Consider the following 13992-nt stretch of genomic DNA (forward strand, 5'->3'; position numbering starts at 1 on the left):
TTTGGACAGAATTGCCCCTAAAAGATTTATATTTTTACCTTTGGCATTCACTTGGGGTGTGTGTGTGTGTGTGTGTGTGTGTGTGTGTGTTTCCCTCTTTTTTCTCTCCAATACACATCTACTCCTTCAGGAAAATCAGAAATGACTCAGTCTGTAGACCATTAATATATATTATAGTTAGAAGTGTAATTTCTTAAAGTTAGGTCCTGGGCTAGTTTTGCCCTCTTTCAATGAGATATTTTAGAGTAAACCCTGCTAACTCTACCTGACTAGTTGCCTCTGACACACTCATCCTCACACTTTCCTCCACTTCCCATAAACTGGAGCTGTTCTGTAAGTTCTATGTTATTCTTTACATTGCATTTATGTCAACCTTCCCTCCTAGACTTAGCTGGAATCTTTTTGAGGACAGGGAGCTTGCATATCCTTGCTCAAAGATGAGACAACTTCATCCTAGAGGGTAAAGCTTCCCCAGAGATATCCAGGAAGGAGAACCACCTCTCCTGTGTAGGTAGATTTGGCCCAATGGCCCAACCTAGAATTTCTGAAATTCAGTTTTAAAAATCCCTAGAGCAACATTTCACAGCCACGGTGGTGCCTGTGGCTGATATTGTTATATCAGGAACTTTGCGGGTGGGATGAAGGCATTAGTGATTTTTAAAGTTTCTGGGCAGTACTGGGGGGTTGGTAGAAAATCCTCTAGTACAATTAGAAAATCTGTATGTTTGCATATACATAAGTTTTTTTTTAAGAACTTAAACTTTATTTTTGTTTGTTTGTTTTAATGTGGTACTGAGGATCGAATCCAGTGCCTCACCCATGTTAGGCAAGCACTCTACCACTAAGCTACAACCCCAGCCCTACATAAGTTTTGTTTTATAAATCTTAATGATGTAAAGGATTTGTGTGCATGATTTTTTTAAGAGAGAGAGAGAGAATTTTTTAATATTTATTTTTTAGTTTTTGGCGGACACAATATCTTTATTTTATTTTTATGTGGTGCTGAGGATCGAACCCAGCGCCCCGTGCATGCCAGGCGAGCTCATTACCGCTTGAGCCACATCCCCAGCCCTTGTGTGCATGATTTACTATAAAAATAAAATCATACTATAAATCTCAGATAGTCAGTTGTTTGCTAAATGCTTTTATTGCATTTTACTGAATTCATATCTGTAGTTAACATTTGATTGCAATTATAGTTTAGTTATTAATGTGAGTTGATGTTTTTGTATTTGTGTTAATGAAGAAATAAAAGTAAAAGTCACAAAAGCATCTCAGAAGTTTACTTGATTGTCAATAACAGGAGTAACTCTCTGCTGAACCAGATAATAATTTTGAATACTGGAAGACATTTTCTCATCATTTTGTGCTTCACAATGTGATGGTACAGAAAAGACATATTTTTAAGTTTAATCTGTGTTATTAGCATTTTCCCCATAACTTTCTTAAGTCTAAACATGAACAAGATGATAAGCTAAGCTTTAGTGGTGGTCCTTGCCAATTTCCATGGTATAAATATTCCTATCATGGTAAATTTTTATTGAACAATGTGACATCGCTGAGCACAGAAACTGAGAAGAGATGAACTTTTTTTGCCATTATATAGTACTGTTCATAGATAGTTATCATACCATAATTGGTAATTATCTCTCTCTCTCATATATATATATATATATATATATATATATATATATAGTGTGTGTGTGTGTGTATCTCCATCCATTGTGTGGACTGCTCACTCAGTCTCAAAGAGGCTGTGCTTCATGATCTTTCTATAGAATGGGGTGAGACCTGTTCTGTCTGTTTCTCAGGGTTGCAGAAAGCCTCCACATAAATAGTCCATTTGCAAATGATCAATGATTTGGTTCACAGCTTTATATCTTTAAGGCTCCATGACTACTTGTGGGTCTCTGCAACATTATTCAGGGGGTAGAATCATTCCATAATTAAATGTGGGCTTTGTAAATTTCTTCCCATTTTATCTTTTGCCATGACATACTTAATAGGTCCCAAATTGAAGGTGATTTGTGTTGTTTCTAATCTTTTGCTCTTAAAAGCAACACTGAAGTGTCTTCAGAGATAGAGCTTTGTTTATATGCCAGTGTATGTGTATGTATACATGTCTGTATGTCTGTATGCACCTGAGAGAGAAAATCCTAGAGCAGAATTCCTGGGCAAAACATAATGCACATTTAAACTTCCCATAGATATTGCTGAGCTGTCCTTCAAAGAGGCTGCCCTTGTTTACATGTCCCCAGTGACTGTATTACTCATTCTCTGCATTCCTCTTATTGTAACATCTGTAAAATTTTACAACCCATTCATACCCTTTTAAATTCACTTGCATTAATTTTTTGGCAACCTGCCTGTTCATACCCTTTGCCTATTACTCCTTTGCCTTATTGGAATTTTTTTCACAGGTTTGTAATAGCATTTTAGCTTTGGTCAAAGTTGGCCTTTGATTAATAAAGGGAAAAAATGTGCTCTGTGGAGTCAGACAAGGGTTCAAATCTGAAATCTTTCAATTATTAACACTTAAAAAATAATAAGCATTGGTTAAGGGAATATAGCTACATTCTTTTGAGCAAATTACACAAAGCCTCAGAGGTTCAGTTGCCTCTTTTGTAAAATGGGGATGATTAAAACTGTCAAGATTTTTGTGAGCATTAAATAATATCTAAATGACTTAATAGATATTGAGCAACTGTAACGAGTATCCCCGCTACCTCTCCAAGCCTCCCTCAGGCCAGTCTACAGCGAGTTTCCAGCGCCAGCCACTGTTTCCATAGCAGCTTCCCCCAGGACCAGAAACAAACCAGACCTTTTGCTTCTGACTTGTCGCCTGGGGATCAGAGCGGCCACAGGCCTCGGTCCTCCTCCAGGGCTGCCTGGGGAATTTCTGGCCCCAGATGAATGTTCTCTGGCCGGTCCATCTCCCTGCAGCCTTGAGACACGCTTCAACAACCCATTTCCTTATAATTTTTTACTTGCAAATGCAAGAGGGTTCTGCTTGTTAATTGCTGAGGCTCTTTGGTTTAAATTAATCTAGTTAATAACTGAGACCACAGTTCGCTTCATCAATCTTGTTTATGCTGTGGCTGTAAGTGCATGCGTATTTAAAATGTCAGGCTTCCTTTGGTTTACAGCCACTGTTTTTCTTCCTTGACCCCTAAAGTTCCTTTGGCTTGGAGGGGGGTGTTTTCTGCATATTTGCTCTGGTTATGTGCTGCCCCTCCTCACTCTCACAGTAACTGCCAGCCAGAGCACGTAAAAGACCTGGCATTTCCCTCCACTCAAGATTGCAGTGGATTCTCCCTCACCCACTACTGGGGGTTAATGGACTATATAGGAATCCCGCAAGGGTGACAGCCTCATCCACTCTGAGGCCTGGCCTTAGAGAGCATTTCCTTACTTGCAGTCAGTCTGCCCTCTGTGACCTCAGCCTAGGAGTCCCAGTTTTTCCCACAGTAACAACAACACCTCTTACAAAACGGTATTTCCCAACAATTTCTAATAAAAAGAACTGCCTGCAGTATTTTAAAAAAGCTAAGTTTTTTTTTTATTGGTTGTTCAAAACATTACAAAGCTCTTGACATATCATATTTCATACATTTGATTCAGGTGGGTTTTGAACTCCCAATTTTACCCCAAATACAAATTGCAGAATCACATCAGTTACACATTCACAATTTTTACATAATGCCATATTAGCGACTGTTGTATTTTGCTGCCTTTCCTATCCCGTACTATCCCCCCTCCCCTCCCCTCTCATCTTCCCTCTCTACCTCATCTGCTGTTGTTTAATTCTCTCCCCTGTTTCCCCCCCCCTTTCCCCTCACATCCTCTTCTATGTAATTTTGTGTAACATTGAGGGTCTCCTACCATTTCCGTATGCTTTCCCTTCTCTCTCCCTTTCTCTCCCCCCACTCGTCTCTGTTTAATGTTAATCTTTTCCTCATGCTCTTCCTCCCTGTTCTGTTCTTAGTTGCTCTCTTTATATCAAAGAAGACATTTGGCATTTGTTTTTTAAGGATTGGCTAGCTTCGCTTAGCATAATCTGTTCTAATGCCATCCATTTCCCTGCAAATTCTATGATTTTGTCATTTTTTAGTGCTATGTAATACTCCATTGTGTATAGATGCCACATTTTTTTTTATCCATTCGTCTATTGAAGGGCATCTAGGTTGGTTCCACAGTCTAGCGATTGTGAATTGTGCTGCTATGAACATCGATGTAGCAGTATCCCTGTAGTATGCTCTTTTAAGGTCTTCAGGGAATAGTCCGAGAAGGGCAATAGCTGGGTCAAATGGTGGTTCCATTCCCAGCTTTCCCAGGAATCTCCATACTGCTTTCCAAATTGGCTGCACCAGTTTGCAGTCCCACCAGCAATGTACAAGAGTACCCTTTTCCCCACATCCTCTCCAGCACTTGTTGTTGTTTGACTTCATAATGGCTGCCAATCTTACTGGAGTGAGATGGTATCTTAGGGTGGTTTTGATTTGCATTTCTCTGACTACTAGAGATGGTGAGCATTTTTTCATGTACTTATTGATTCATTGTATGTCCTCCTCTGAGAAGTGTCTGTTCAGGTCCTTAGACCATTTGTTGATTGGGTTATTTGTTTTCTTATTGTTTAATTTTTTGAGTTCTTTGTATACTCTGGATATTAGGGCTCTATCTGAAGTGTGAGGAGTAAAAATTTGTTCCCATGATGTAGGCTCCCTATTTACCTCTCTTATTGTTTCTCTTGCTGAGAAAAAACTTTTCAGTTTAAGTAGGTCCCATTTGTTGATTCTTGTTATTAACTTTTGTGCTATGGGTGTCCTATTAAGGAATTTGGAGCCCGACCCCACAATATGTAGATCGGAGCCAACTTTTTCTTCTATCAGACGTAGAGTCTCTGATTTGATATCTAGCTCCTTGATCCACTTTGAGTTAACTTTTGTGCATGGCGAGAGGAGGGGATTCAGTTTCATTTTGTTGCATATGGATTTCCAGTTTTCCCAACACCATTTGTTGAAGATGCTATCCTTCCTCCATTGCATGCTTTTAGCTCCTTTATCAAATATAAGATAGCTGTAGCTTTGTGGATTAGTCTCTGTGTCCTCTATTCTGTACCATTGGTCCACCCGCCTGTTTTGGTACCAGTACCATGCTGTTTTTGTTACTATTGCTCTGTAATATAGTTTTAAATCCGGTATCGCTATACCACCTGATTCACACTTCCTGCTTAGAATTGCTTTTGCTATTCTTGGTCTTTTATTTTTCCATATGAATTTCATGATTGCTTTATCTATTTCTACAAGAAATGCCATTGGGATTTTGATTGGCATTGCATTAAACCTATAGAGAACTTTTGGTAATATCGCCATTTTGATGATGTTAGTTCTGCCTATCCATGAACAGGGTATATTTTTCCATCTTCTAAGATCTTCTTCTACTTCTCTTTTTAGGGTTTTGTAGTTTTCATTGTATAAGTCCTTCACCTCTTTTGTTAGGTTGATTCCCAAGTATTTTATTTTTTTTGAGGCTATTGTGAATGGAGTGTTTTTCCTCATTTCCGTTTCAGAAGTTTTGTCGCTGATATACAGAAATGCCTTTGATTTATGCGTGTTGATTTTATATCCTGCCACTTTGCTGAACTCATTTATTAGTTCTAGTAGTTTTTTTGTAGACCATTTTGGGTCTTCTAGGTATAGAATCATGTCATCTGCAAATAGTTATAATTTAAGTTCTTCCTTTCCTATTTTTATGCCTTTAATTTCTTTCGTCTGTCTAATTGCTCTGGCCAGTGTTTCGAGAACTATATTGAATAGAAGTGGTGATAGAGGGCATCCCTGTCTTGTTCCAGATTTTAGGGGGAATGCCTTCAATTTTTCTCCATTGAGAATGATGCTAGCCTGAGGCATAGCATAGATAGCTTTTACTATGTCGAGGTAAGTTCCTGTTATTCCTAGTTTTTCTAATGTTTTGAACATAAAGGGATGCTGTACTTTGTCGAATGCTTTTTCTGCGTCTATTGAGATGATCATATGGTTCTTATCTTTAAGTCTATTGATGTGGTGAATAACATTTATTGATTTCCATATATTGAACCATCCTTGCATCCCAGGGATGAATCCTACTTGATCATGGTGCACAATTTTTTTGATGTGCCTTTGTATCCGATTCGCCAGAATTTTATTGAGGATTTTTGCATCTAGGTTCATCAGAGATATTGGTCTGTAGTTTTCTTTCTTTGAGGTGTCTTTGTCTGGTTTCGGAATCAGGGTGATGTTGGCCTCATAGAATGAATTTGGCAGAGCTCCCTCTTTTTCTGTTTCCTGAAATAGCTTGAAAAGTATTGGTATTAATTCTTCCTTAAAGGTTTTGTAAAACTCCGCTGTATACCCATCCGGTCCTGGGCAAAAAGCTAAGTTTGTTTTTAAAAATAAAGTGTGTGTGTGTATGTATACATGTATATATACACATGTATATGTATATATACACACATGCATATATGTATATATACACAAGAATATATATACAAGAATCATCTGAAATATATATTTATAAATATATATGATATATAAATATATTTTATATAAATATTGTATATATCAGAATCATCTGATATATAAATATAATATATATATGATTCTGAAATATATTATATATATATATATCAGATGATTCTTGTGGTAAATGAAAACACTTTTCTATTAAACTACCCATATTTGAAAGCTGTTAATCCTACTTTAAACTTTGTTTTTTTCCACAATTAGATATTCCTTGTTTCTATAATTAACTCTTCTAAAACATGGCATCCAGACCTTCCAACCTGATAGTTCTCCAATGCAATCAGACCCCATGGAGTTTGTTATTGAAATATGACACTCATATGTGAAAACCGCCTTCACTATTTATTCATTAAGGTCTTCAGCCTTTTATCAAATGGCCGATGAGTACATATTATTGACACTGTGTAAGGTGTTAAAATAAACAAGGAACAAGACAATCACGATTCAGGCACCGTACTCAGAGAGAGAAGAGGGGGAAAGGAAAGAAGGCAAAGGGAAGGAGAAAGAAGGAGAGGAAAGAAGGAAAAAAAGGAAAGATGAAGAGAGGGAAGGAAGGAAAAAGAGAAAAAAAACCCAGCATGCATTAAGTGCTATGAAAAAAGCAAGCAAAGACCGGAACAGGCTGGTCAAAAAAGACCTATCTGAAAATGTGCTATTTAAGCTCAGAGCTAAAGGATGGGAAGGAACTAATATTTTATGCTGGGGATGAGGGAGAGGGCAAATGAAGTATTTGAAGGACAGAGATTTAAGTAGACAAGAAACTGGCATTTCCCAAGAACCCCAAGAATGTCAATGTAGCTGGAGCTTGGAGCGCATGACAGAGACCTAAGCAGAGACTGGCAAGATAAACAGAAACTAGGTCATCACATGAGACACAGTCACTCTAAAAATTAACTTTGAGCTGGGTGTGATGTCACACACCTGTAATTCCAGCAGCTCAAGAGGCTGAGGCAGGAGGACCGCAAGTTTCAAAGCCAGCCTCAGCAACTTAGCAAGGCCCTAAGCAACTAAGTGAGCCCCTGTCTCAAAATAAAAAAGAAAAAGGGCTGGAATGTGGCTCAGTGGCTAAGCATTTCTAGGTTTCATCCCCAGTACCAAAAAAAAAAAAAAAAAAAAAGAATTTTGATTTTATTCAATATGAAGTATAAAGCCTCTAGAGTTTCAAGAGCCATGCGTGAGCTACGTGTGGACTACACCAGCACTGTGGCCTTTGAATAGGAACATCTGCTGTTTGGGAACTTCCCATGATAGTCCCACAGGGTAAAAATCACCCAAACACATGTGAATTTCTATTCAGCTCTGCCTTGTCCCAGACAGCACCGGAGATGGGGTGACCTGCTATAGCTGTACAGCCTCTCCGAGATGGGTGTGACCTGCCAAGATGCCAATCAACCTGCTGACCGCAAGACCTCACAAGCAAGACTCCACCCCTGAAACCTTATCCCTGCCTTTCCTGAACCCCCTTAAATAAACCACGGGAGCCAATTTTTATTCCTGTGTGGGCTGGGCCTATCAGGCACTCTCCTTTAAAACTTCAATTCTGATTCTTTGTCTTTGGTTCTTCACTAATTATTTGACTTATTTTCTCTGGTGGCTTACACCCTCCTGGGCACCAAGAAGGCCCCCCTGGGGAGGCACAGGCAGCCTTCAGGTACCAGAGGATTTTAAGGTGGGCATGGCAGGATCTGGTTTATTTTAAGGTCAGTTTTCAGAACTTCTGATATTAGCACAGTTATGCAAATCAGTCTTTTCCCTTCTCCTGGGTATTACACAGAAGCAATAAAGAGAATTGGGGGTGGGGATGCAAACTCGATTTTTGCTCTACTGGGAGGTAAATATAACTCACAGTCTTCAAAATATGCTAAAAGATGCCCCAAAGCAGTTAACATAAGGCAGAAAGTAAAGACAAGAAATACAGAGAATTTTACAAGAGTTCAGAGGTGTCAGATCTAAGAAAGTGGCACAAAGTAGTCCTGCAAGTGAAGGGCTCCCCAAAGTACGAAACTCTGTCATTTACTTACAAAACAAGTATGGAAATGGGGAAAGGGAGGGCTGATGACAGCTGACCTCCAGGATCTAGCTTGGGCCAGAGAAATAGTGAAAATAGACCACACTAAAAATCCCCCATTCTAGGCCTATTTTCAGAAAGCAATCTGCCTGTGAGGCTGCTGATCCTAAAGAGCACTTGGATTTTATTTTATTTTATTTTTATTCATTGTCTTATTGAAATTTTTTTTATTGGTTGTTCAAAACATTACAAAGCTCATGACATATCATCTTTCATACATTTGATTCAAGTGAGTTATGAATTCCCATTTTTACCCCAAATACAAATTGCAGAATCACATCAGTTACACATTCACAATTTTTACATAATGCCATATTAGTGACTGTTGTATTTTGCTGCCTTTCCTATCCCATACTATCCCCCCTCCCCTCCCCTCCCATCTTCCCTCTCTACCTCATCTGCTGTTGTTTAATTCTCTCCCTTGTTTCCCCCCCCCCTTTCCCCTCACATCCTCTTCTATGTAATTTTGTGTAACATTGAGGGTCTCCTACCATTTCCATATGCTTTCCCTTCTCTCTCCCTTTCTCTCCCCCCACTCGTCTCTGTTTAATGTTAATCTTTTCCTCATGCTCTTCCTCCCTGTTCTGTTCTTAGTTGCTCTCTTTATATCAAAGAAGACATTTGGCATTTGTTTTTTAAGGATTGGCTAGCTTCGCTTAGCATAATCTGTTCTAATGCCATCCATTTCCCTGCAAATTCTATGATTTTGTCATTTTTTAGTGCTATGTAATACTCCATTGTGTATAGATGCCACATTTTTTTTTATCCATTTGTCTATTGAAGGGCATCTAGGTTGGTTCCACAGTCTAGCTATTGTGAATTAGCACTTGGATTTTAATGACTAGAAAGTTCCTTGCTGTTCCACTTCCAAAGAATCGCTCTCAAACAGTTTCCACGAAAAACGCATCTCAATCGACAATGAGTAATAATAAGGAAATGGATATGATATGGATATAAAAATACCATAAGAAAAAAAACAGTAAAAAAAAAAAAAAAAAACAGTAAAATCAACAGATAAAATCACTACCAGAAAAAATGTTGTAACATCAGACAGATAGACATCATGAACAACATTTTTGCTAAATTTTAAAAATGAGATAAGATAGAAAAGATGGTGGTGTAGTTTGACTCTAGAATGTCCTCTCAAAGCTCATGTGTTACATCATGGTCCCCAATGCCCCAAATGCCAGAGCTGGGATTTGTAAACTCATTGGATCATGAGGGCTCAAACTCCACAAGTGGATTAATCCACCAGGCAGTCCATTCAGCCATCAATTAATGCACTCACTGATAACCAAATGGACTACTGGGAGGGAGGACCTAGTAGGAGGAAGTAGGTCATGAGGCGGGCCCCGGGAGGGTTTACCTTTTCCCTGGTCCTCTTTTTCTGCTCCTTGGCTGCCATGAGCTGAGATGCTCTCCTCTGCCATTCCCTTCCTCCATGATGTTTCTGCCTTGGGGCCAGCTGACCATGGACAGAACCTCTGAAAGCATGAGCCAAAATAAAATTCTCCCTCTTGAAGTTGTTATTGTAAGATATTTTTGATCATAGAAAAAGCTGACTGACACAATAAGTAAAAAAGGAGACAAAAGGGGAAAAAATTAAGAGATTACAGCTTTAAATCTGAAAGCCCCATGATCAGAGTATTTGCACCTTTAAGCTCTGCCCTGTCCTTCTTTCTGGCCAATCATTCCCAAATTCTTAGAAATTGTTAAGTCCTTTAGTTAGTATAAGTTCACTCACCAGTGAAAATTGCCTTATTTTGATTAAAGCTTAAGTGCACTGATACCCTATATAATGTATTGTCAGAGTAGATAAAGCAAAGGGAGATATAGTTTTTAAAAATTCATAATATAGGCACATTTTAAATATTATCCAGATAAGAGACAAAGTCGACCTGAAGATCCTAGAGGAAGACCAGACCACCATCAATGTCGCCATCCCTAATCAAAGAACTGAGTTTACCAGGCCCCAGGTCCTTCCCACATTCCGGCCAGTCCCCTCCCCTCACAAAGTTTCCTTTGAAAGAAAGACCGAGACCCTGAAGCAATTCCTGCCCTTGAGACTCCACATTCTGCTCTGAGAATGTGCATCTTTCACTTTCTAATAAAGCTCTTCACTTTGCTAAAACCTGATGCACCCCTAAATTCTTTTCTGGGGATGCATCAAGAGCCTGGACGTTCCAAGTTCAGGTTTTCTCTGCCTCAGGGGAGACCTCCTCAGACCCCCTCACCATGACAAAATGACCCCATGAGGTACTCGCTCCTACAAAGCAAAAGCCATAGAGCAAAATTACAAAACCATCCAGGAAGGAATGGCAAGGCTTCAGGAAGAGGCAAAATCTGAACTGGTAAAACTCAGGAAAACACCAGAAGGAAAACTCTGGAAGTAATACAGGGAACACAGGCATTTCAGAAAAACAGAGGACACCAAAGACAGAAATTAAGAAAATAAAAATTAAAAAAAAAATAAAACCAAACAGAAACAAAGGAATAAAAAGGATTAGAGAAAATGGTGATAGAGAACAGAGGAAGGGAACTCAAACACTTTCCATTGGAAGAACGAAGAAAACCAAGATGGAAAACAGAAGAACATTCAAAGATAAAATTGAAGAAGTTGTTCCTGAATTATCTTAAATTTATGTATTGACACGACATACCTCATGTCTGGGAAAGTGCTATGGGAGGGAATATTAAATGTATGTTCCCAGTGATGTACAAAGAATGGGAGAGAGAGGGGACAGGTGTTGGGAAGCAGATTAAGTTCTCAGTTGGCCTTAAGTGTAAAAGTGAGAGCTGAATGTATTATTTGTTTGTTTGTTTAATTTTTGGTACAGGGAATTGAACTCAGGGATGCTTTACCACAGAGCTACATTTCTAGCACTTTTTATTTTTTATTTTGAGGCACAGTCTCACTAAGTTGCTTAGGGCCTCACTAAATCATTGAGGGTGACCTTGAACTTGCAGTCCTCCTGCCTCAGCCTCTCAAGAAATATCAGTATAAGCATATATAACAGTTAAAAACAGATATAAGATATTGACAAAAGTCAAGTGATGGGAAACAAGGGAAGAGGTAGTAAAAGGAAGCCGCATTTAAAAAAAATGAACAGATATTTAAAAATGAAGGAGTAAGGACATTAAATGGAATTACAATCATAAATTACTTTTAGATTTTTTTTTTCTAAATATCATGAGTACTGCAGAGAGGACCATGGCAAAGACAAAAGGCCATATCGTAAAAAAGACTCCTTTACAGGAAACAACATAGATCAAAATAACAAAACTGAAGCCAAATGAATCTGTCAGATCAGTAATATAAATGACTTAATTTCCTTATTAAAATAAAAATGATTTTCCATTTGGAACACAAAGCAAAACCTACCTCTATGCAGCACACAAAATATGCAACTGAAAGGTAAAATTTACACAGCAAAGTTGGCCGTGGAAGTTTGTGCTGAGGTACTACGCTGTGCAAACAAAGCAGAGGTTAAAGTCACCTTAAACACAAGGTAAGCTAGAATTTAGGCCAAAAAGCATTAAGTGAAGTAAAGAATAAATAAGATATGGCATACTTAAATATTTAATAAGGTGCATCTGAATTGAGATAATCAAGCTGCATACCCTAAAAATTAAAAACGTGTCTTCCTTCCAAGGACCTAAGGGCTGTCACCATATATTAAGTCCACAAAGAAAACATCAACAAAGTCCAAAAAGGAGAAATGGTACAGACAACATTTTCTATTCAAAGTCAATAAAATTAGAAATTAAAAACAATGGGATTTCCATAGAAAAATTCTCTCAAATCATCAAAGAACAGAATTCTTTATTCTTTTTTATAGAAGGATTATAGTTGTGCATAATGATGGGATTGGTTGTTACAGAATTTGTTGTTAAAGAATGAACAGATATTTAAAAGTGAACGAGTGAGGACATTAAATGGAATTAATTCGTACGTAAGCACAATATAATATAATGTGGTCACTGTCACTCCACTTTCCCCCTCCCTGCTCCCGTCCCTTCTCTCTACTCTACTGATCTCCCTTTGATTTTCATAAGACCCCCTCCAACACCTTTCTTTTCTGTAGCTTCTGCATATGAGAGAAAACATATGACCTTTGACCTTCTGAGTTTGACTTGTGTTGCTTAACATGATGGTCTCTACTTTCATCCATTTTTCTGCAAATGATTTCATTTTTCTTTATGGCTGAAAAAACTCTATTGTGTACATATACCATATTTTTTTTAATTCATTCATCTGTTGATGGACACTTAGGCTAGTTCCGGAGTTTGGCTATTGTGAATTGTGCTGCTATAAAGATGGGGATGCATGTATTCCCCTAGTATGCTGACTTTAATCCTTTAGGATAAACGCCAAGGAGTGGTATAGCTGGGTCATATGGTGGTGCCATGCCTAGTTGAGGAACCTCCATACTGATCTCCATGGTGGTTGTATTAATTTACAGTCCCACCAATGGTGTAAAAGTAAAGATCATAATTCTAATGCAAACTGTTTCAGAGCATGGGGAAAAAAAGGAGGAGAATGTTCAAATTCTTCTTATGAAACTAGTATAACAACGATCACGAAATCTATCAAAGCTTGTATTAAGCCAACTATAGATCAATAGAATATATAATTATCAACTTTAAACTCAACAGCCTAGTTAACACTAAAGCATCATGACCAAGTACAGTTTATTCCTTGACTGCCCAGGTGATTTCCACCCACATTAGGAAAACAATATAATTTATCATAGTGATAGCTCTAAGAAAAAGAAAATCACATAATCATGCTCATAGGTGCTGAAGTGTCATTTGACACAAATCAATAAACTAATCTTTATACAAAACAGTAAAGTAGGAACCAGTGGATACTTCTCAACATGACGTATCTGTTTTATTCCTGAAATAAAGTTAAATAGAGCACCTTAGGAGACAGTATCACTGAAGTTGAGAAAAAGTAAGTATACTATCACCACTATGATTCAATAGTATCCTGGAGTTACTAGCCAAGACAGAAGAGAGGGAGAAACTTTATAAAAGATTGAAGAGGAGAAGCTAAAACTATATTTATTTGAAGATATTACTCTATATCTGTAAAAACCCAAGGAAAATCGATAGAAAATTCACTGTTGACAAGAAGAATCCAGTACCTGAGTTGAATACAGCATCACTACCCCAAATCCATAGTTTCCACATATATAAATGACAATGTAGAATTTTTTAAAAATTTAAGTAGCAACAAACAAAATAAAAGGATAAAATATCTAGCAGCAATCTGAGTGAAAAGTGTGTAAGGATACACGAAGAAAACATTTAACCCTGCTGAGTGGTCCAGAGAAGGCTTGAAACAAGTGAGTCTGTGGG

The sequence above is a fragment of the Marmota flaviventris genome, chromosome 2, assembly GCF_047511675.1.
Source record: "Marmota flaviventris isolate mMarFla1 chromosome 2, mMarFla1.hap1, whole genome shotgun sequence".
NCBI lineage: Eukaryota > Metazoa > Chordata > Mammalia > Rodentia > Sciuridae > Marmota > Marmota flaviventris.